Source organism: Geotrypetes seraphini, chromosome 1 (genome assembly GCF_902459505.1).
Source record: "Geotrypetes seraphini chromosome 1, aGeoSer1.1, whole genome shotgun sequence".
Classification (NCBI taxonomy): Eukaryota; Metazoa; Chordata; class Amphibia; order Gymnophiona; family Dermophiidae; genus Geotrypetes; species Geotrypetes seraphini.
The window spans coordinates 289693283-289717971 of NC_047084.1; the positions used below are offsets into that span (position 1 = coordinate 289693283).

At 42.3% G+C, this 24689-nt stretch overlaps 1 protein-coding gene across 4 annotated transcripts in view; it reads left to right on the plus strand.

Annotated features, from left to right (window-relative positions):
- The window catches only part of ZNF638 (zinc finger protein 638), a 570425-nt gene that overhangs the window by 69479 nt on the left and 476257 nt on the right, over positions 1-24689 (plus strand). The window contains exon 1 of one of the 4 annotated variants that reach the window (XM_033953382.1): positions 20493-20629. The exons of 2 other annotated variants lie outside the window; for them this stretch is intronic. The gene's annotated coding sequence lies outside the window, so the exon portion shown is untranslated. Of the gene's footprint in view, positions 1-20492; positions 20663-24689 lie in introns of those variants that run through there. One more of the 4 variants, XM_033953390.1, reaches the window with a different exon arrangement.

Consider the following 24689-nt stretch of genomic DNA (forward strand, 5'->3'; position numbering starts at 1 on the left):
CCAGTTAGTTTAGAGTAGTAAAGAGGTAATACATACTCTTTTTTTTATTGAAATTTGCACTTTATTATCTTTCAAAAATTTTAACCTGGGTAACTATCGGAGAAGGTGCAGTAAAATAATTCAGGCACTTTAAATTTGAGTCATCTATTACTCTGAAAATTTAAGTAGAAAAACTTTGACAATACATCTGATTCCCCTCTCACCATTAAAGGGAAGATTCTGTAAAGGATGTCGGTCTCAGGATGCACTGAGAAGGAAATCTAAAACTCCAATTGGGAGGGGTCGTAGGCATCTGAGCTAATCAGTGCCTTAGGCCTTTCCATGGTGCATCCCAGAATGCATTGGGAAGGGGAAGGCCCGCCATTTTGATGTGGCAGGCTTGCTGGCTAGAGGGTGTAAGCATTTCTCCAGCTGGACTTTCTACAAAGAGATGGGGGGGGGTCTAGAAGCTTGGGGGGAGTTTTGGGGGTTTGGAGGGGGGTATCACCAGTTAGGGGGTCTGAAAGGGGGTGTTGCCATTTGAGGGGTTCAGAAGTTCCAGAGGGGTTCTGTTAGGCAGTACACAACCCTCTTGCAGGGGGACTTTGTGGGGATGGGGGCTTGGGGGTTCTTGCGGGAGGGAATGGGCATCCCTCTTGCTGGGGGAATTCTCTGGGGGGGAAGTTCAGGGGTTCTTGCAAGAGGGAGTGGGCATCCCTCATGCTGGAGAACTTCGCATGGGGGTTCTCTGCCATAGCCACTTAGCTGATCGTGGCAGGGGGATTCCCTTGCCACGATCAGCACAGCGGCCATGTCTATTTCATATGTAGGCCAGCATTTTACTGGCCTACATTTCAGACGTCTGTTGCAGCCCTAGGGACGCGCCTAGGGCAGCTTAAGCTCGCCGAAGGCCACTTCCGGGCAAAACCATGCCCAGCCTTGGAGAAGCTTAAATGTCCTGAACCGCCTCCCTCAACCGCAACAAACACCTACAGTGTAGGCGACCTGCATCAGGGTTTTTTTTTCCTTAAAAAACATGCATCCCAGTTGGCTGGTTAGACAGCGCCTACCGTCACATACAATTGTGATGCCATATATAGATCAGCCCCTAAATTCCTAGCCAGTTTCTCCTTGACACTCATAACTAGTCAAGGATTGGTTAGTAGTCATCATCTTATAACCTTCACAATTACTCCCCCTCCCCCTTAGCCATGCCCAGTCACCTCCAATAGGTTTCAAAATCTTCAAGCCCCTCAGACCCTATTCCCACTCATCTACTTTACCCCATCTCACATACTATTATCCCTCCCATCTGCCATATTCTCAATCTATCCATTTCCACTACAACTGTCCCTGCTGCCCTCACACATGTGGTGGTGAAGCCACTTTTCAAAAAACCCTTGCTTGGCCCCACCTGCCCATCCATCTATTGCTTTGTCTCTCTTCTTCCATTCCTATCCAAGCTATTTGAGCGTGCTGTTCTCTGTCGCTGCCTGGACTTCCGTTCAAATCGTTAGATTCTTGATCCTCTACAATCTGGCTTTCGTCCCCAACACTCTACAGAAGACTGCCCTCACCAAAGTCTGCAGTGACTTGTTCATGGCCAAATCTAAGGGTCTTTACTCGATCCTCATCCTTGAATCTGTCCTCTCCTGATTTGCTTCCTACCTCTCCCAATGCACATTGAGTATATGTGTTGGTGGGTCCTCTTCTGCTGCTACCCCACTAGTGGTTGGCATACCCCAGGGTTCTGTCTTAGGACCTCTTTGCTCTCTACACCTCTTCCTTCTGTGCCCTGATCTCCTCCCATGGCTTCCAGTATCATCTGTATGCTGATGAATCCTCTACACCTGAAATTTCACCTAAAGTCCCCCCCAAAAAAAATCTCTGCCTGTTTGGCTAATATTACTGCCTGGATGTCCTGCCATCATCTAAAATTAAACATGTCCAAGACTGAGCTTCTCTTCTTTCCTCCTAAACTCTCTGCTTCTTCTCCTCCTTTCTCCATCTCAGTAAATAATACTGTCATCGTTCCAGTATCCTCTGCTCACAATCATGGAGTCATCTTCGATTCCAACCTCTCATTTTCTACGCACATTCAACAAACTGCTAAGGCCTGTCTCTTCTATAATATCACCAAAATTCACCCTTTCTTCTATGAAAACACTACCCTAACCCTTGTCCAAGCTCTCTTAACCTCACGCTTAGACTACTGCAATCTACTTCTTGCTGAACCACCTCTCCCTGTGTACAGAACTCTGCTGTATGACTTATCTTCTGCCAACCTGCAATATCTGAAACCTGGATCACAGATTCCCATGGGTGGGATATGGCTATACCAGGATATAACTTGCTCCGTTGAGACAGAGAAGGTAAAACCGGAGGAGGGGTAACAATCTACATCAAAGAGGACATCAAAGTTACCAGAATCACAGATGTCAAGTATACCAGAGAATCCCTCTGGGTGAACCTGGCCAAGGGAAATGACACATGCCTGTACCTTGGTGTTGTATACAGACCTCCAAGACAACAGGATGACATAGACAAAGAATTAATCGAAGACATCGAGACTATCACTCTGTGTGGAGACACTGTACTGTTGGGGGACTTCAATATGCCTGATGCAGCCTGGAACAAACTTTCCACTACGACCAGTGGCAGCAGAAGGCTACTAACTGCCATAAGGGGAGCATGACTCAAACAGATGGTATTGGAGCCCACTAGGGATCAGACGATTCTGGACCTAATACTCACCAATGGAGATAGCGTCACAGAGGTCTCGGTAGGTGATGCGTTGGCCTCCAGTGACCACAACATGGTGTGGTTTCGCCTCAGGAAGGGATTCACTAGGTCAAACACATACACAAAGGTCCTTAACTTTAAGGGCACTAACTTCAAGAGCATGGGAGATTTTGTCTATGAGGCGCTGCAAAACCAGGACACAACAGATAGTGTGGAGATACTGTGGTCAGCTCAGAAATCTACCCTACAGGAAGCAACCAACCTCTATATAAAAACAGTGAGTAAACGACGGAGCAATAAAACCCCCCAGTGTTTCTCCACGGAGATCTCGGAACTCATAAAACAAAAGAAAAGAGCTTTTGTATCCTATATACAATTGCAATGACTGGAAGCTAAAAAAGCCTATCTGGTGAAATCTAGAACTATCTGGTGAAATCTAGAACTGTTAAAACAGCGGTCAGAGATGACAAACTTCGGATGGAAGAAAATTTAGATAAGAATATAAAAAAGGGGGATAAATCCTTTTCAGGTATATTAGTGACAGAAAAAGGAACACAGACGGGATAGTGCGAATAAGGAAACCCGACGGTAACTATGTGAATACTTCTGCTCATTCTTTACCCATGAGGCGCTGGGATCCGGTCCACAGTTGCAGACAAGGGAGAGCTCAGAAGACCCGTTCTAGAATTTTGAATTTACCACCAGCAGCGTCTACCAAGAACTATCAAGGCTCAAAGTGAACAAAGCCATGGGACGGGATAAACTGCACCCCAGAGTACTTAGGGAACTGAGAGATGTCCTGGCGGAGCCGTTAGCTGCGCTCTTCAATCTTTCCCTAAGCACGAGAAAAGTCACATTGGACTGGAAAACAGCTAACGTCATTCCGCTTCACAGAAAGGGATGCAGGTCGGAGACTGTACATTACAGACCGGTAAGTCTCACAACAATAGTGTGTAAACTTATGGAAACGTTGATTAAACACAAACTAGATACGATTCTGAATGAAAAATATCTTTGTACGGGACCTGCCTCAGGGACTTCGAGGTAAAATTGCATTATTTGCCGATGACACTAAATTGTGCAACGTAGTGGGCAAAGGCACCGTGCCCGACACTATGACGCAGGACCTATTTTTACTGGAACAATGGCAAACAATTTGGCAACTGAATTTTAAAGCCAAAAAGTGTAAGGTTATGCACCTTGGCAGTAGAAACCCATGCAGAACTTACACCCTGAATGGTGAGACCTTAACAAGAACTATGGCAGAACGGGACCTAGGAGTAATCATTTGTGAAGATATGAAGACTGCCAATCAAGTGGAGAAAGCTTCATCCAAGGCTAGACAAATGCTGGGTTGCATCCGAAGAAGTTTTGTCAGCCGAAAGCCTGAACCTGTAATGCCGTTGTACAGGTCCATGGTGAGACCTCATCTGGAATATTGTGTTCAATTTTGGAGGCCACATTATCAAAAGGATGTGCTGAGAATGGAGTCGGTTCAGCGAATGGCCACCAGGATGGTCTCAGAACTCAAGGATCTCCCATATGAAGAACGTCTAGGTAAGTTGCAGCTATACTCTCTTGAAGAACGCAGAGAGAGGGAAGACATGATAGACATTCAAATATGTTACTGGCCGTATTGAGGTGGAAGAAGACATTTTTTTCCTTACAGGACCTACGGCAACAAGAGGGCATCCGTTAAAAATCAAGGGTGGGAGATTCCATGGAGAGAGGAAGTATTTCTTCACTGAAAGAATGGTTGATCGTTGGAATGATCTTCTACTTCAGGTAATTGAGGCCAGCAACGTGCTTGATTTTAAGAAAAAATGGGATAAATATGTGGGTTCACTTCGAGGAAGTGCTTAGAGGGGAGGGTTCTTCGAGTGGGCAGACTTGTTGGGCCGATGGCCCTTTTCTGCCATCATATTCTATGTTTCTATGTTTCTAACTTCGCTACACTCATCTCACCCCTCTCCTCAAATCACTTCACTGGAAATCAAATCACCAGCCAACAAAGGTAGAGAATATGATTTTATTTTCAATTTAGTGATTGAAATGTGTCAGTTTTTAGAATTTATATCTGCTGTTTCTATTTTGCATTGTTCAGAAAGAAATTAATTTATTTCTATTTCTCTGGTGGTGTCCTGCATGTAGAGTCTGGCATCTTAGGGTTTCGTTTGTATATACAGTAGACTCTTTGTTAACCGGAACTTAAGCAACCAGCAAAAAAAAAAATCAAAGAAATACTGTAGTAATTTAAATAAAAATGAAAATAAAATCAATTTCTGGTGGAAATTTAAGTGTAAACTTGGCATGCCACACCTGAGTATGCCCACGCTTTGCCTACCACATGTCCAGTAGTTTAAGGCAGTGGTTCCCAACTGGGACGCTACCACCCACCGGTGGGCATTGAGAAGTCTAACGGGGGCATTTTGGCCCTGATTCTGCAAACTGCGCCTAACTTTAGGTGTGCTTTAGACGTCTTCGCTAGGTGTGCTGCGCTCAGTGTTACATAGGCATCACATGCGCGTTTCCAATAATCACATTTTTTCTCTTGTAGACACCAGGTAGACATCCATACAATGTATTTAGTTATATGTAAAAATGTGGGGTTTTTCTGATTTTTTTCATTATGCCAGGATTGTAAGCTTTAATATAATAAAAACACAGTATACCATCTTTAAAATAAAATTTATAATATATTATTTTCAGTGGGAGTTGAACTGGGAACATCAGTGTGAATATTAAGAATGGTTGAATAATTGTGACATGGAGTCAAATGCTGCTGTTTATATCAATTGCAAACTCAACTTTTGGAATTTATTGCTTCTAATGTTGTGCTGTTTGAGATGAAAATTATGTTTGATTGGTCTGTAGCTTGTAATATTTATTAAAATGAGTATTGTGTCAGCTGAAGTACACCAGGCTTACACGCTGTCTAACCGCTGTGCTAGACAATGAGCCATACAATAATTGAAATTCAGGTTTTATTATACTGTTCCGTACAGGCATCGTTCTGACAGTTAATTCTGCTAGGATAGATGCCAGGACACAACACAAGGTGGATCTCACTGCCCTGTCATATTATTTTTCTTCATTATTTCAGGATTGTAAGCTTTAACATAATAAAAACAAAAAAGTAACACAGTATGTCATCTTTAAAAGGATATTTAGAATATTTTATTTTTAGTGAGAGGTAGTGACTGGGAGCTGAACTGGGAACATCAGTGTAGAAGGGTGTAACTTTAACCTATGTGCTACATAGGAAGCTGGATATTAATTGTAAAATTAGCTCCTATAAGCAGTGTAAAGAATAGCTGTTTGAGCATTGTTTGGGCTTTAGATAGACATGCTTTTGGCTTCAGAAAGATGTTAGTCAGATAGATGCGAGTTCTATGGATGCTATTTGGGCAGCCTTGTAGGGTAGCCTTGAGCTTTGTTTGGGCATTAGATAGACGTTATTTGATAGATATTTCTCTGAATGGGATTTAGGCAGATTTTGGATGTTTCCAAAGTGATCTTCTAAATACAGTTCAGGGATTTTATTTTGTGATTCAGCCACCACATAAACAGGATACATCCATACAAGCATATTGAATTTAAAACTTACTAATTTCTTGGCCAAAGAAGCAATGTTATTAGCTAATTACAGCACATGAAAATCACAGCTTTAGGTTTCTTACTCCAAATAACACTTTCTTTCTCACTAAACATTGCTCCAATCAGCTCATTCTTCAAAGCAAAGAAAGACCACAAACAAGAGAAAAATCCAACAGGAACTGCAGCAAATCCAAGCGAAAAACAAAAAGCAAAAACAACTGCAGACTATGTACAAGATGCAAGCACTGTTTATTTCAAACTCTAATGGTATATATAACCTTATTACCAACCGAGGGTCCCTTGGTTGGTAATAAGGTTATATATACCATTAAAGTTTAAAATAAACAGTGCCTGCATCTTGTACATAGTCTGCAGTTGTTTTTGGTTTTTGCTCAAAGCAAAGAAAGCCCATAACTTCATTTGGCAAATCTTAAAAACAGAATAAAACACATAACAGACCTGAATGTGGCTTCTAGTTCATTGCAAATGGAGGTGTGCAGTTGCACAATGCTGATCTCATTGTGAGATCATCAATGTGCACCTGCAAGGTACAATGCCACAATTAAAAGATGGTCTGGGAATTGAACTCACAATCTCTGCAAGATCAGCACACAGCTTTTACACATTGAGCTACACCACCTTCCACTCCAGTTTCTCTGACTCTCCTGTCATATCATAGCTTAGTGATCTGTTAAGGTATCATCTGATTAGCTATTATATCACAGTTAGCTGAGACAAAAGACTGTTAGCTCAATGGCTTAAAGTACTGCTGTCATTGTCCCAAAAGCTAGAATCATAAGTATGGTTGAATAAATGTGACATGGAGTCAAATACTGCTGTTTATATCAATTGAAAACTCAACTTTTGGAATTTATTGCTTCTAGTATTGCTAATGTTGAGCTGTTTGAGATGAAAATTATATTTGATTGGTCTGTAGCTTTTAATTTTTATTAAAATGAGTATTGTGTGAGCTGAAGTACATGCTAACCTTCATTCTAACCACTGTGCTAGACAATGAGCCATAAAATAATAGCAATTCAGGTTTATACTATTTCGTTTAGGCGTCATTATGGGTGTAGCGGCGGCGTTCTTGCTAAGCCATATCAGAGCGCCCGAAGCACGCCTAAATGGCTGCAGTTAAGCATATCCTAAGCTATCAGGGTAGAAAACTTCTCCCCTGACTGAAATAATTCATTTCTGGCTCACCAAGTTAAGGCACCTTGTCCATCCTCTCCAGGTCTCATATAATGCCATTTTCTCAAATATTATGCTGTTTGCAGGCTGTGAGGCAGTTTAGACATCTCATTGGACTGGTGAGCAAGTGGGAGACATGCCAGCCTATGCCCCCCCCTGAAACATAGCACAGATACCCTGTTTGCCACCCCCTAAGGGCCACCCCATTTCTCTCCTTTGCAGCCTGGGCCTCATGGAACACTAGATAAAACAAAGGTAAATATGACAAAGTAGCTGAATTTAAAGTGGTGCTTATTAAGGAAACACAAATGCCTGGATGCTACTCAATGTATCTGAATGGGCCCTGGCCTGCCTTTTGTAAATAAGCACAAGGACAAAAATGGTTTAAAATTTGAATTGTAGAACATCATGTAACTTCCTAGACACTCAAATCTAGAATCAGTGCACAGTCCAGAAAAGCAGCAAGCAAGTGTAATATCGGGCAACTGCAGTTTGATGAGATGGATCAAAGGTATGAAGAATAAGCCACTCCTAGGTCCAAATTGTTACTGTGGTTGAATTGTTAAGGTCCCATAATCTTCTCGTGGTAGGAGAAGGCAGGCTGTAGAAAAAGGAGGATAGATTGAGACAAATTAAGAATATATTGGTGCTAATTTTAAGCCCTCTTTAACAAAGGTATGCTAAATCAACGCATTCACTAACTGCTAACACGTCCATAGGATAACATGCACGTGTTAACATTTAGCACATGCTAAATGCATTGCCCTTTAGGGCGCCATTAGCACGTGCTAAATGTTAACATGTGCATGTTATCCTATGGACGCGTTAGCAGTTAGCGCATGTGTTGATGTAGCACACCTTTGTTAAAGAGGGCCTAAAACTCAACAATATACTGTTCTCTCAGAAAGTCATCAAGAAGTACACCCTTGTCAAAGTATGAGATGATAGCAGGGAAAAAAAATGTGAAACAGGTTAGCATTGTGAATATGTCTTTAATCCATCACAAGGGCTACTCAGGGAAGAGGAGGTATAGTTGTAACAGTGCAGATAGTAAGCACAATTTGCAGTCAAGTGAAGGATATCTAAAGTAAGCAAACAAAGATTGCAATACATCATTCTCACCTATTTTTTCTGTTTTGGTATTTGAGCTGCTGCCAATAAGTCTTTCCCAGGTGCAAGCTGGTATGCTGAACCCAGTTTTAACAGACCTGCTCTGGCCTCTGGGAAACACAAGGGGAGTCATTAGCCACTCTAGGGAGATGAGCATAGTCAACCTGAAATCAGGAGAAAAGAGGGAAAATGTTAGAAAGACATCTGTGGCAAAAGTAAAAAGCAGATGTTGTGGGAGAATATGTCACAGCACAGTCTCAAAATAACACCTAGAATGAACAGAAGCATAAACACTGTTGGACTCGTAAAAAGAAGAGGCAGCTGCATCTGAACCCTTTTTATAATAAGGATGCCAAACAATTAGGCACCCATAATAAGATTCCCATCAAAATCATGTCCACCGATTGGATATCCTTTGGGTGTTTCCCCCCCCCCCCCCACATGAGCAGTAGTTATCACACTGGCAATAGTTATCAAATGAGTTCTTCCACTGCACCATTCCTCAACTGATTAATCTTTTGAGCTGCTTCTTTATGACTCTAAAAATAATTACCTTTAGCTTTATGAGTAAAAGCACTGCTTCCATCTTCCTAACATCATAGGTTCCACTCTCGGGTACGGTTAACACATATTCATGTAACTTGCATATCCATTTTCCTGGCACCAAAGTTTCAAACAGCATGGGTGTTTTTTCAGCAAACACACCTGGAACAAATTTTTATCATCACTAATTCTCAGACCTGCTAATGGCCCTGTGGAATGGAGAGAGTTGTGGCAGATATCAGGGGGACAAAAAGTTAAAGGAGAATCATCATAAGCAATAACACAGAATGGGAGTCCAAAAGAAAAAAAATCAGTTCTGCCTGAGCTTTTTTGTAATAAAGAAACATAAGTAGCTAGCAATATATCAATCTCACCTGGATTTGATATCTGAGCTGCTAGCAAGGAGTTCCTTCCATAGGTGCAGCATATTCACCTGGAAAGATGAAAAATGTTAGAAAGACATCAATTGCAAATTACTATAGCTGCTAATGGTCCTGTGGAATGGAGAGAGTTATGGCTGATATAGGAAAGAAAAAGTTAAAAGATAATCAGGAAAGTAAGGTATCAGAAATCAGCATAAGCAATAACACAGAATGGGAATCCTAAAAGAGAAAACTCTGCTCTGATGGACCTTCTTATACTATCTGTAACAATCTTTTAAGACTTTATAGGTTTATGTATAATTAGGTTACATCAACTGTTTTTATTATTGGTTTTCAGTTTCCCCATTTCACCTTGAAAAAGAGACTGAAATGCGTTGGCGTTGAGGGGATATATAGCAAGGCTGAAAGCTAAGTATATCATAGAATCATGAATAATTAATAGAAAAAAGAAAAAAGTAAATAGAAAAAGTAAAAGAACAAGAGGAGGAAGAGGTACCACGGGGTAATATGAGGAAATAACCCTTTCAAACTATGTTGTTTGTAAGGCAATCTGATATCCCCAAGGATCTCTGATAAAAATTATTATAAAACTGCACCATATATTATTGCTGACTCTGTGACTGAGAGTGTGTGACTGCTGTTTGAGTAATCACGGATAGGAAGATTGTTACAGATGGCTCAAATGCAAGTAAACCAACAAGTATTTACATTTTTGGAAGAGAAGCGGACTGAACTTCTTAATAGACCAACTCTTATTGAGGGCAGTATTCCCACTATGGGATTGCCATCATGGTTCGAGCTGGAGACTCAGCAAAAAAAACTTGTGAGAGCAGAATTACATGCCAATACATTGGCTCAATATGTATCAACCTCGATGATTCCGCGGGGGCTAAGAATACAGAAAGGTCCCACACTTTTTTCTAATGAAGTCCAGTTCCAAGAGAAATGGTATGCCATTTTGAATAAGTGCAGTATGGATCTTATGTTGCTTATTATTGAGCAGATTACATCTCTGGAAGCAGAATTGAAAAAAACTATTGAGGATCTGAAACAAATGATTCGACAGTCTTGTGCAAATGAATCAGCTTTTACTACTCTAGAGTGTGATCATAATTTAAAAATTGAGAATTATAGAGAATCAATTAAGCAATCTAAAATCAAGAAGTATAGAAGGGATGAGAGAGATTACGCCACCAATCAAGTGTATTTATGGCTACTCAAAGGTAATATTGTTCACAAACAATCTTTTGAGGAAGATCGTATGTCCACGGATTCAAGTTCCACTAGCAGTCATAGTGGAGGACATCCAGCTACGAGGGGACAACGTGGTCAAGGGGGTTTTCAATAGTGAGGGCCCAGAGGCAGACAAAAGACTCGCGGATCGAGCGGGTAGGATTCCAAGGACAGCAGGGATATGCCCAGGGCCCCCAGACCAGGTCACAACTACGGACCAATCAGCCATAATAAATTTAACAACTTTAGTGATGAGCCCGATACAAAAGACGGTATTAAATCTTGGGCTGGGCTTTGTCCCACTGTCAAATATGATGCCTTTAATACTCGACTATCGGTGTATAGTTTATTACGTAAACTTCATCTAAAAATGTTTTTCCAGGATCATCAAATTCATAATGATGGGACTTTGATATCCAATAAGTCGGGTTGGTGTCCGTCATCTCCTCTTCATCCCAACTTGATTATGTTCTGGAATTTAGTGCTTGCAGATGTTGAAGAAATGGAGCGTGACATGGCTCATATTCCACTGCAATATAATATGTCCTACACTGAATGGTGTGCTTTGCAGCAATTATGGAACGATACTTCAATGATGTTCACCCGAGTGGATAAGGGTGGAGCCATTGTGGTGTGGTCTAAGGATCAATACCTACGAGAGGCCCACCGTCAGTTAGATGATACATGTTTCTATCAACGACTACCAAGTGATCCTGCCAGTGAATTAAAAGTCACCATTTCCACCTTGGTTTCTAAAGCATACAAATCTAGAATGATCACCCCTAGAGAAGCTGCTTTCCTGAATCCAAAATTTCATGTCATACCTATAATCTATTTTCTTCCGAAAATACACAAAAATTTTTTTAAAAACCCGGACGCCCCATTGTACCCATGCGGAATTCCCTTTTGGACCCTTTGTCAAAATTTTTAGACATCTTTCTGAGGCAGAAAGTTTCATCTATCCAATCATTTATTAAAGATACCACTCACATGCTAAGAATAATTGCTGAAATAGAAGCATTTGAACCCCATTGGATATTGGTGACATTGGACGTTACAGCCCTGTATACCATGATCCCTGTGGATCAGGCTCTGGCACTTTTAAGACAAATTTTAATGGAACAGACTATACGTCCTCAACTATCCTTGGATGTTTTAATGGAAATGGCTACTCTTGTGTTAACCAAAAGCTATTTCTGGTTTCACAATGATTTCTACCTCCAGAAACATGGGATTGCCATGGGGGCGTCGCTGGCTCCCTCATTGGCCGCACTGTTTATGGCAGAGTTGGAGGAGTGCCATATCTATCCGATGCCTGGATTTCAGCATGTAAAAATCTGGAAGAGATTTTTAGACGATATCTTCTGTATATGGACTTCAACTGAGGAAGATCTTGTCCAGTTTGTGGAAGAATTAAATGTATTGGATAATAATATCAATTAAATTTACTGACACTATACAACATGACGAGATTCCGTTTCTGGATATTTTAGTGAGAAAAAGGGCCACTCATTTATCAACTACCCTATATCGTAAAGGGACAGATCGGAACAGCTTACTACGCATCCACAGTTTTCATCCTGAAGGGCTAAAAATAAGTTTACCAATTAGCCAATTTCTTAGACTGAGAAGGTTCTGTGATTCTTTAGATGATTTCCGAGCTCAAGCCAGGAATATGAAATCCCACTTCTATCAGCGAGGATACCCCTATGAGGTAGTGAAAAATGCGTATAAAAGAGCGAAGCATGCCCATCGTGAGTGGTTGTTGCAGGACCACACAAAAGATACTAATCCTCTGGAGACAGTGGCCTTTGTTCAGGACTACTCTACCCTCGCCCACCGTGTGACCCAAGTTATTATGAAGCACTGGCACATTGCGAAATTGGCTATTCCAACTTTGGAAGATCACCCTATATTCTCCTATAAACGAAGGAGAAAAATAGGAGAATATATTAATCACAACAAGCTGCAAGAAATCACTCTTAGGAGTCGTGGTTGTCATCTTCCGTGTGGCCAGTGTCAATGGTGTGTGTATACCTTGTCAGGGGAAACGTGGACCCATCTGGGCACTGGGGAAGTTTTTGAAACCAGGAACAAGACTACTTGTAACTCTGATTATGTAATTTATGTAGTTCAGTGCCCCTGCCCCAAGTTGTATGTGGGCCGTACCACTCGCCCGATACGTGTCCGCTTAACTGAACATAAATCAAGAGTCCATACCCATAATGAATCATCCCCTTTGGTCCGCCACTGGAAAAGGTGCGGACATACCCTAAAAGACCTTAAATGGCGGGTTTTGGATCACATTATAGTAGGGTGGGAGGGAGGTAACACAGAACGTAGGTTAAAACTGTGTGAGCTTAAATGGATGTTTAAATTAGATTCCATGTCACCTCGAGGCCTTAATGAATCTTCTGACTGGTTAGCGCAAGTTGATTCATAGTATTCTATGAAAAATGTTATTATTAGAGGCCCCTTTAAATCTTTTATGGGTTGTTTGAATGAGTTAGGAACCTGGAAGTGATGTCATAGGGGTGGGAGTACTTAAGTCCTGAGACAGGAGGCTGCGGTTTCCTTTGTACTGAGAACCGTCGGCTGTATTAGGTGTGCCCTATGTAGTAGGTAAGGAATTTTTGTTCTAGAAGTGGCGCCGGCGTTATGGGGGTTTGGGGGGTTGTAACCCTCCACATTTTACTGTAAACTTAACTTTTTCCCTAAAAACAGGGAAAAAGTGAAGTTTTCAGCAAAATGTGGGGGGTTACAACCCCCAAAACCCCCACAACGCCCCCACAACGCGTCGGAGCCCTAAAAACAGTAATTTAGAGCGGTGTGCGCCTCCGCGCTGCGCTCAATTGTCTGGGTGCGCCTTTGTCCCAGTGCGCTTTTGACCTGACACCATGCCTGCAAACTGAACAATGCTGATGAAAAACAGAAAAGTCCACCATTTATACTTTTATGAGAGCTAATAGGAAGCTGTTAAAATGAGTGAAGGTGAGAGTGGAATTTGAACTGGTGAGCTTGAGAAGATGGACAAGGTGCAACAATGTGCCTTAACTTGGTGAGCCACAAATGGCTTCTTTATGTTAGAGGAGAAGTTTCCTATGATGACAGCTTAGGATGTCCTAGCCATGTGAAGGTGAAAATAAGTTTGCCTGGAAAGGGATATGTGCTGATGAAAAATGGCAAAGTCCACCTACCAATAGTATGAGAGCTAATAGGAAGCTGTTAAAATTAGTAAATGTGGGATTTGAACCAGTGAGCTGGAGAGGATAGAGAAGGTGCATTAACCTGGTGAGCTAGAAATGCTTTATTTGTGGTGACTGTGATATCATTCCTAAGCAGATGATACATAGGCAGGTCAGTAAGCTATGATATGACAGAGCAGTGAGATCCACCTGATTAGAAGCTGATGTAGCTCAATGTGTTAAAAATCCTGTGCTGATCTTGCAGAGGTTGTAAGTTCAACACCTAGCGCATCTTTTAATTGTTGCATTATACCTTGCAGGTGCACCTTGATGATCTCACAATGAGGTTAGCATTGTGCAGCTGCACACCTCCATTTGCAATAAAGGAAAATGCATGAAAAGGTCTGTATCTGTTTTTTCTATTTTTAAGCTTTGAGAAATTACGTAATGTGTGCAATATTTATATCTTTTACATGTTTTCATGTTCTTTCTTTGCTTTCAAGAAAGAGCTGATTGCAGCATTGTTTGGTGAGAAAAAAAAGGGTTCTTTTAAAGCAGGCAATCCAAAGGTTTGTATTTTTCATGTGCTGTAATTAGTAAATCATATTGCTGTTTGGGCAGAAAAGTACTATGTTTTGCATGCAATATGTTTGTATTGATGTGCCCTATTGATATGGTGGCCTATTAAATCTATTAGGAGGAAAAAACAAATTCCTGAACTCTATTTAGAAAATATCATTTCGGAAGCCCATAGCACGCCTAGCTTTCGCTCATAGAAAGCCACGTTTAGCCCAAGCTGAAATTTCACTTAGACCAGTTTTTCATTCGCCTACAATTTCTGCAATGTATAGACACGCTGTGCTGCCCAACTAGTGTCTATCTCAAACCTAACCCTAACCATGCCCAGATTATGCCCACATCTATATACTTAGGCGTGACTTTTGTTGAGGACGCCTACAAATATGTAGGCATGGCTCAAAACTTGCATCTATATTCTAAGAACGCCTAGCTAGCGCCTAAGTTCCAATTAACGCTAGTTAAGACCCTTAAATCGCTCATTAACCACTTAATTTGGATGCCTAAATGGCAGGTGCCACTTAGACGCCCTTTGCAGAATCAGGGCCTTTGTGTCCAAGTCATATTGAGGGGACATTGTGGACCAGTCACCGCCCCCTTGAGCAATTGGCGAATCCAATGGCCACTGATGGCAGCACCGTTGTCTTTGTTTTGATTCTTCAACTTTTGACGCTTCAACTTTTTGCCACCATGGCAACGTTCGCACGACTGACCCAAAGCTTCTCCTCTGATGCAAGCTGCCGAGGCAGAAACAGGAAGTGCGTCAGAGAAGCTTTAGAGCAGTCGCGAGGGATTTGGTGAGAACGTTGCTGCATCCGGACACCTCAGAAAGAGAAAACTATGAAGAGCGCCTGCGAAGGTGAGGTGGAGGGAGGAAGGTGGCCCAATGAGGGGAGTTGTTGAGTGGCAGGGAAGGGAAGTGGAGAGAGAGGAAGGAGCAGACGCTGAATGGAAGTTTCATCACATCAAGCTCAGCTCTCTCACTAATAATATTACATTAATTTTTTAATAACATATTTTTTAAAATCATACTGTGAGCAATACATCAATATTGTTATTATCTTCTAATAAAATAATTTTAAAAATTTGTCTGTTTTTCAATATACAGTATTTACAATATAGTTTACCCAAGGGGGGTGCTATCGAATCATTCACTGAAAAAGTGGACTCTGATTCAAAAAAAGTTGGGAACCTATGGGTTATGGTATGGCATAGTATGGGGTATAATATTAGTTAGGCCTATTTTTAATAGTAACGCTCAAGTAACTAGAAACTATATTTATCCGGCATCTACCAATCCCTATTGGTGACCGATAACTGAGAGTCTACTGTATTAGTACTTTTAGGCCCCCTTTTATCAAGCCACATTAGGGTTTTTTATTGCTGGCTACTGCAGTAAAAGCTCCAAAGCTCATAGAATTCCTATGAGCGTCGGAGCTTTTACTGTAGTGGTCAGCAATAAAAAAGAGGGCCTTAGTTTGTGGTCCTGTATTTGCATAGGGGTTATCTGTGTTCAGCATGTGTAACCAAGGCAAGGTAGGAATGAATGTTGAGAAGCATAGAGTATATTGTAGTTTAATTTTGTGGTTAACCTTTATGTATTGTTAATAAGATTATATTGTGTGTGTATATATGAAAAATGAATGGAAAAAATGGCATTACAATTAATATTATTATTATGGAGGCGTGGTCTGGAGCAGAGCTTGGGCAAGGTCTGAGGCGGGGCTTTTGAGCACCCCCAATCATTTTGAAAAGTTGGCTTATGCCCCAGACCACCACAGCTCCTCACACGTCATTGGGGAAGAAGGAGAAAGAAGCCAGCACCCAGTAGAGCCCACAGAACTAACACAAATTCACAGCCTGCGCTCAAGTTATGGTAATGAGCGAGCCGTGTAAATGGAATGGTCCCCGAGCCTTCCAAAAGTAATAGTGCAGGCAGGCTAGGATGCCCTGTAAAAGGGTTGCCCTCCTAGCTATAGACTTCTGACAGGAAAGTTTGGGTCTTCTCCCAAACAAAACTGCTCCAGTAAAACTGAGAACTTCTGAAGCACTGAGAAGCCTAAAATTCAGGATAACAAATCCAAAAATAACAAATCAAAATCAGAGCAGATGAGACAGATACCTTCAACTCGCATATAGTAAGTAAAACTGAGGAGCTGCAGAATAGCGGAGCTGAAAAAAAATCTACGATGCCTTCTACACAACTTGCGATTAGAGATGAATAACCCACTGGTTCAAGACTCATATGCCTTTTGCACTAGAAATTACCATCAGTAACAGAGGTACTGGGAGAAGCAGCTGATTCAGCTGCACCAGAGCCACACAATAAAAGACTCCTACCTTGCTCTGTTCAAAGTTGCCCAGTTGTCCCTTTACTGCTGACATAGGTGCTTCCCCCTCCCTGACAAAGATTTGAACTTGCTTTGCCTCAGGTCGCCCCATATCCCAATCAAGCCCTGACCTACTTTAGTCTCCCAAATATCTAAGTCCCTGACCACCTATTTGCTGTTTGCACCTAGATTTCTGTCACAGTGCTGCTGAACACCACCATTTACGTGGCCAGTAGGAAGATGCTGGAGAGGGATGCTAGAATAGACTGAGAGCCAAGTGTTAAAGGCCCAGATTAATTAAAGATAGGAAGTCAATCACTGTTGGCCGATTCCTGGCCAATTTTAAAACAGCGATTGATTCACTATCTTCCTTGCATGCAAATGATTTGCACGGAGGTGCAAATCATTTGCATGCAAACTACCAACTCAAAGCAATTGAGTCGGAGCAGAGCCCTGACACTATTGACAGGAGAAGCAACCTGCTGTCACTGCTGTCCGGGCTTCTACCGTTTTTATTTTTTTTTTAAATTTTTAATTGGGAAGATATTTTGCATGTATTAACCATGCAAAATATCAGCCTGATTAAAATTTTATTTAAAGCCCTCTCACCCCCTCCTGACCAGTGCCCCTTCCCCCCTCCCACCCCTAACCAAAAGAAAAAGTGCCCTCCCCCCGCCGCTGATGGTCGCTGCCACTTCAAAATTATGGTAGGAGGGATTCCCACTCCCTCCTGCCATTGGGCCAACTCTCCCCCCAAAAAAAACAAATAGCAGGAGGGATGCCAACTCCCTCCTGCCACTGGATGCCCCCTCCCCGTTCCCCTCCCCACTCCGCTCACCGTACCTGTAACGGAGCAGTTGGGGTGCTCAGTCCCTCATGCTCCAATGACTCCAGCGACATGTCTGAGGCCTTAGGCCCCATCCCGGTGCATCATATGATACACAGAGAGGGGCTTAAGGCCCTGATTGGCTCAGGCCAGGGCACTTGAATATTAAGCCCCCGTGTTATATCTGAGTCAACCATTTTTTTCTTCCTTTCGGAGGGGAGGGGGGAAATGGGGGTCTCAACTTATATTCGGATTGATTTATATTTGAGTATATGCGGTATCTGAATTAGGAATCAAAAGACTTGTTCTACAATGGTTTCAAGGGTTCCTTTCAAACAGACAATGTAGATTACTGAAGGACGAAACCTACTCAGGTCACTGGACCTCACCATATGGAGTACCACAAGGATCCCTAATTTCACTGCTGCTATACATTTTTATGACCACTTTAAATTCAGTTATATGCAATAATATTTTTTCTTGTCATTCCCGTGGATTCAAATCTAACATACTTGTCTACCAAACTATCTAGAGCATTTATTAAAATACAAGAATGGTCAACAAAACATCATCTTAACCTAAACACTGAAAAAACTAAACTACTATGGTTCAGGCTATAGACACAATTCCATCTTCTATCATATTGACAAACAGAGTTAGCTTCAGTATTGCGAAATCTTCCAGGGTCTAGTGCAGTGTGCCACAAACTTTGTCGAGCTGCGGCTTGAAGCATCAAGGAAATGCGTGTTGATGCGATGATGACATGCGCATGCATGATGTTATCATGTAGACGTCCACACATGCATGAAGGCCCGAGGTGAGGGTGCTGGCAGGGAAAACGTGTGAAGAGGAGAGGCACTGGTGCCGGCTTCTTGCCTACAAGGATGTGCTTCTCGCCACGAGAGGCACGTCCTGTAGGCAGTCAACTGTGCCTCTCCTTCTCTCCAGTGTCTTGTGGCACACCTGAAATTTCAGGCGACACACAGTTTGGGATACACTGATCTAGGGAATCACTCGACAGAATACTGAGATTTGAAAATCATGTCAACAACTTAGTCTAGGGATACCAGATTTTAGGCTTCTAAAATCTGGACATGTGGCCCTGCCCCGCAGGCCTGCCCAGTTCCACTCAATCCCGCCCAAGTCACGCCTCATTCTGCCCTAGCCTCCCTAAACCTCTTCTTCTCAAGCTTGGAGCCACAGTTGGAGGGCAGCCAAGCATGTGCAGGGTTGACGCGATGATGTCACATGCATGCACACATGTGTGTGACATCACCACATTGCATCCGCGCATGCGCAGATGCCCTCCCGAAAAGGCCCTGAGCTTGAAGCTTTTCAAAACCTGTCTGGATGCCTGGACAGTCCTCTAAAGAGGACATGTCTGGGTAAATCTGGACTTATGGTAACTCTAACTTAGTCCAAAAGTCATTTGTCACATTGCAACAATTAAGAAGGGTTAGTTAGACCATATTTTTTCCACCAACATTACAAGATACTAGTCCAAAAGACAATTTTATCACTACTGTACTATTGCAATATGCACTTTCAGGATTTTTGAAGAAATGAATTAAAAAAAAACCCCTAATACAGAACATAGCAGCAAAACTTATATTTTACAAATCAAGATTTGATCACCACCATTTGGAGCTACATGAGCTCTCAGTTGACAAACGGTTTGAATTTAAGTTATGCCGTTTAACATTTAAGATCCTAGATGGAGAATCTCCAGATAGTTTCCCCAGTATTTGTCTGATTTGCCGAACATCATAACTCAAATCGTTTGATATTTTTACATCTCTAAAAGGGGTAAAATATAGGCTGATTCACTGCAACTCCTTTAACTATCAAACTACAAAAGTTTGGAATTTACCCAGAGATTCGAACTATCTCTACCTATGTTCTGTTTGCAAAAATCTGAAAACATGGCTCTTCCAGAAACCTTGGTTAAGAATTTAGCCTGACCCGGATCCTGCGCTGTATATATGACTTCCTACACAAGTCTTCAAAGGTATCAATTATATTAGGACATGGGGGTTACAACATACTATTAAGTCAGTGAATTTGTTACCTCATTATCCAGCCCAAAATTCAGCACACCTTAGTGTTGTATTTGGACCAAAACTGCTCAAATCTACTTGAAGTACTACTTTGGCACATGAAGCAAAACTCAGATAAAATAGCAGAAACCTGTGTGTTTAAGTCTCCACTGAGTCATGAAATACAGCCATTTAATGTCTTTAGTTACATAATCTTGAGTTCTGAGATGAAAGACTGGTGAAATGACAGCAATAAAACTATCAAATTCACTTTCAACTCTACAGTAAGAACATTTATTTCAACACTGTAAAAGACTTAAGCAAGATGATTTGATGTAACAATCAAAACCATCATAAACTATCAATTTTGTCTACATTGAATGCACTCAAATTTTTACATGAACATTTGTTGTTTAAGGAAAGAAAATTAGAAAGTAATGATAACAAAATACACAATGGCCCCTAAAATATATTCTGTTATCTGTATCTCACTGTATCAATAGTCTATGCTAGGAGTGTAATCTAGCATTGTAAACTGTATATATTTTTTGTACTTCTTTATTTAAACACAGTTAGGAAACAAGAAAAACACACGGAACCCAATCTCCTGTATATCTAATTCTGTGTTGCAACAATTGCTGTTGTAACCCCCCTCGACTCGAACTCCACTTTGGAGGATTTGGCGGTGTATAACAACATTAACAAACCACACATCAAAGGCATTTGGCGCTCGAGGAGGAGCCAAGTGAGCGCGTCAACGCCCCCCCCCCCACCTGTAGAAACCGTCGGTGCGCGAGCTTGTCGCGCGCGTGCATACGAAGGGAGGGAGAAGCTGTGAGTTCGCTCTGAGGCTTTTCGCGTCTGTCGCCAAACGCGTGCAAAGACCGACCAACAGGTAACGGGCGGCCTTGAGAACCTCCGTGACTGGGTAACTTTCATCTTGATAGCAGTATTCAAAGATTGTAATTTTAAGGGAAATAAATGGTAGGAAAAAGGCCATTTTCTCTTTAGCGTGCTAAGAAGCAGAAGCGTCACAAAATGGCTGCCGCTGGGCAGAGGCGCGTGAGAAGGAGAGCTGTTATGTTATGTTGCATCGTTGCTATAGGATGAAAAATAGACGTGTGTTGTATACATGTATCTTCTTCTTCCTTTGTGCTAGGTTGATTGTCTTTGTGCATGTATGGATGTATATTTAATTCCATTAAACGTAGGTTATATAATCTGCGCACACCCGCAGAGCGGCCTGTAAATTTACACACAATTTAGGCTTGTTTTGTGCTTGCAGTGTCTCTTAACTCTGATGGCTAGTCTTTCCGTTATACCATTATTTTTGTCTCCTGGAATAATTAATTTTGACTTTTCCTGGGAATCGGTAAGCGATCGCTGTATGGCGGAACAGAAGCGCACGGGGGAGGGACGGCCGTGAGACATAGCTGTTCTTTTCGCCAGTGAAGATGAATTTGGGTGCAGAAACGGAAGGGACGCGGCCTTCATAGGGGATCAACGTTGGATTTAAAATCCTCTTGCCGCCGCCTTATTGTGTGTTTCCCGTTGGCTTTGCGCGGTGGTTACTTCTAAGAAGCCTTTTGTACGGGAAAATCTAGGTCAGCCCACGCTAGTAGTTAAGTGCCATCGACTCGTGTTCAAGACCTAGCGACTGGATGAATTGCAGATCTAAAAAGAAATCTGTTTTCTGCTAGTCTGGTAAGGTCCTCCTTGGGGATGATAAGGAGGACCTTACCGGACTAGTGAATATATAGATTGGTGTATATATATATATTTTTTTTTTTTTAACGTAATCTCTATGGGTATTGGTTGGTATTCGACGTTTCTCCAAGGATCAGGAATAAAGAAAGCTTGGGTTATTTACTCATAGCGATAGGAGCTGGGTAATGTAAGATTAAACTTAATAAATTTAACTCAGTGGACTCCGTTGTCTACTTTGTGTTGGCTTTATTGTTTAAAGAAATGAGTGTCTTGACGCTATCATAAAGAACATATATTTTTTGAAAGCAGAAATACCCAATTTTGTGTGTATATAATGGATTTAAGTGGATGCATAATTTACTTTAAAAATAAAAAGTATATTGGTCTACTATTCTGTCGTTTTTTTAAAATTGTATGCCAGAGATTAAATATTTTCTTTGTGAATTTCTATGCAGAAATAAAACCTCAAAGAATTATTTCTAAAATGCTAAGTGACTCTGAGCTAATGAGCTGAATTAGGAACTGGTCCAAGGACAGATAATAAAACTCGAAGAAAAAAAAATCAATTTTGGAAGTTAAAGAAAGACTGGTGATACCTGGAGTGTTAGTGGCTGGATCTAAAATATGAAATACTGTAATGCTAATATCTGTAGGTGTTCTGGCAGAATTCTGTGCTAAAAAGGAAAATTCTGCACAAGATCTCTGAAAATTCTGCATTGTTTATGTTTTGCATAGGAATTTCCCCATTACAAGGCCTGAAATCTGTCTTCCTTTTCCTTTCTCAGGCTTGGGCCTCCTCAGTTCCTTTTCTCACTCCAACTGCAGTTCTGTCTCCCTCTAAATCCCAACATGACCCATAATTCTGTCTGACCCTAAAGTCTTCTCTCCCATTCTATCTCAGCCTCATAAGAGTTGCTATATTGGTTATAGACTGAAGGTCCATTAAACCTGGTTTCAAACAGTGGCCAACCAGGTGACAAGTACCTCTCATTCTCTTCTGAATCCCCAGTTATCATTGTATCTTTTCCTTCCTTCCTTCAGCTCCCATGGCAAGATTTCATCTTGCTGCCTCCCCCCATGACACATTCACCCCTTTTTGTTTGTTCCCAAACCCCCACCTCATGGTACATTCACTGCTTCACTCAGCCCCCCCCCCAATCCTCCCATCTCAAATTCACCCTTTATTCTGTCCCCAAACCCCATCACCCTGGCACAATTTGCCCTTTTACTATTCCACATTGCATGCTCACCTTTTTTTCTGGCCTCTTCACATTTTCAGCCATTGTAGCTCTGCTCACTCCCCCACTGAGCTCCTGCAGAAGGAGGAAGTGACCCGCTGCACAGTAGGTCACTTCCTCCTCGTGTATATTTAGACCAGACTGTTTATGTCAGGGGTAGGCAATTCCGGTCCTCAAAAGCCAGGGCTAGGTCAGGTTTTTAGGATATCCACAATAAATATGCATGAGATAGATTTGCATTTCAAGGAGGCAGTGCATGCAGATCTATCTCATACATATTCATGGTGGAGATCCTGAAAACCTGACTTGGCTCCGACTCTCGAGGACTGGAATTGCCTACCCCTGGTTTATGTGATCCACTGGAGCTTAGAGATGGAGCATGGGTCTCAAAGTCCCTCCTTGAGGGTTGCAGTCTAGTCGGGTTTTCAGGATTTCCTCAATAAATATGCTTGAGATCTGTGTCTGCATTGCTTTCAATGCATATTCATTGGGGAAATCCTGAAACCCAACTGGATTGCGGCCCTCAAGGAGGGACGTTGAGATCCCTGAGCTGGTGGGAGAAAAGAGAGTGAACAGAGCTGCTGTTGTTGCCTGTGCTGAATTATGCCCAGCATGTCATGTAGGTGGTGAGGAATATTGTACATGCAAAGTTCCTCCAGAAGTAAGGTGTGTGTGTGTGTGTGTGAGGGTTTACATAGAAGGAAACTTCCTAAAATCAAACTAAAACAGGGGCAGCTAATGGGCTGAATTCAACCCACCATTGAATTAGAGAGCTGCACAGGAACAGGGGTAATGGGAATCCCACAGAGTCTGTGGGCTGGAAGTAGTTAGTTTGGGGCTCCTGTGGGTATACTGCCTTTGGGTCCAGCTGCACTCGTTCTCTTCAGGCCACCATTGGCGTTCCTTCCTACATGTGGCCGGCGGCTAACCTGGAAGCCATCCTCTAACATGTTTTGCTTCGGAAGGAAGCCCCCACTAATATAAAATGTGTCAAAGGCTTAGCCGCTGGCCATCTGTAGGAAGGAAAGCTGCCGGCGGTCTGAAGAGAGTGAGTGCAGTTGTACCTAGAGGAAGGTAGTACACACTTGGGAATTGTGTGGGAAGGGAGGGAAAAAGATGCTGCATGGACCGGGGGGTAGGGAAGTGGGAAGCATAGGCATCAGAATGGAAGAGGGGCACATGGGCCATATTCCCCCCCCCCCAAATTGACGGTCAAAGTTATGACTCTCCCGACTCCCCCACTTACCTCCTCCACTGCCACTGTAATTTTAAATCTTCGGGCAGTGGCAACGAGGTGAGCCTGCTACAGTCGGCCTGCCCCGGAATCCTTCATTCCTTAGCACAGCAGCAGATGAATCCAGAGACCAGTGGGATAGCACACATCGATCAGCAGGTGTAGATAGTGAAACTGATTAACAGGTGGTCTTATAGGTTGGCATTCCTCCTGTATATCCAGTATGCTCTATCTCCCAGCAGGTTTGGTAGCTATCCTTATAGCTCCTGGATTCTGGCTGTGTCTGGTGAAAGTTCTGAGGAATAATCATTTCTTCTGTTGAGAGTCTTTCTCTTCAGGTAGACAGGGGTGACTGGCTGAGCGGTGCCAGCTTTGGGATTTACACCAGGGCCCCCCCAAGTTCCTGCTCCACCCTCCCCTCCGGTGGATTGAGGGGGTGATTTTGGGCTTTTAGTATTCTTCTTTCCTTATATAAAAAAAAAGCCTCACAGTGTGGAGCTGTGCTGTTCTTCTAGTCAGCTTACAACTTACAACTGCCAGCCATACCTTCTCTGCCTTTGTGTTGGGTGCAGTGTTTGGTGAGTAGGAATTTCTGGCTCTGGGTGTTTGGTGTTGCTTGAGGAATTGCTGGTACTTTGGGTGTGCAGCGTTGTGTTTTTTTATTTTGCCTTTGGAAAAAAAAAAAAAAGGACACAATCCTATGGCGGCAGGGGCGGTTAAGTGGTGTGGGAAGCGCAGAACACCGTTGGGGCTGTGCGCCGCCGGATGCGCGGACG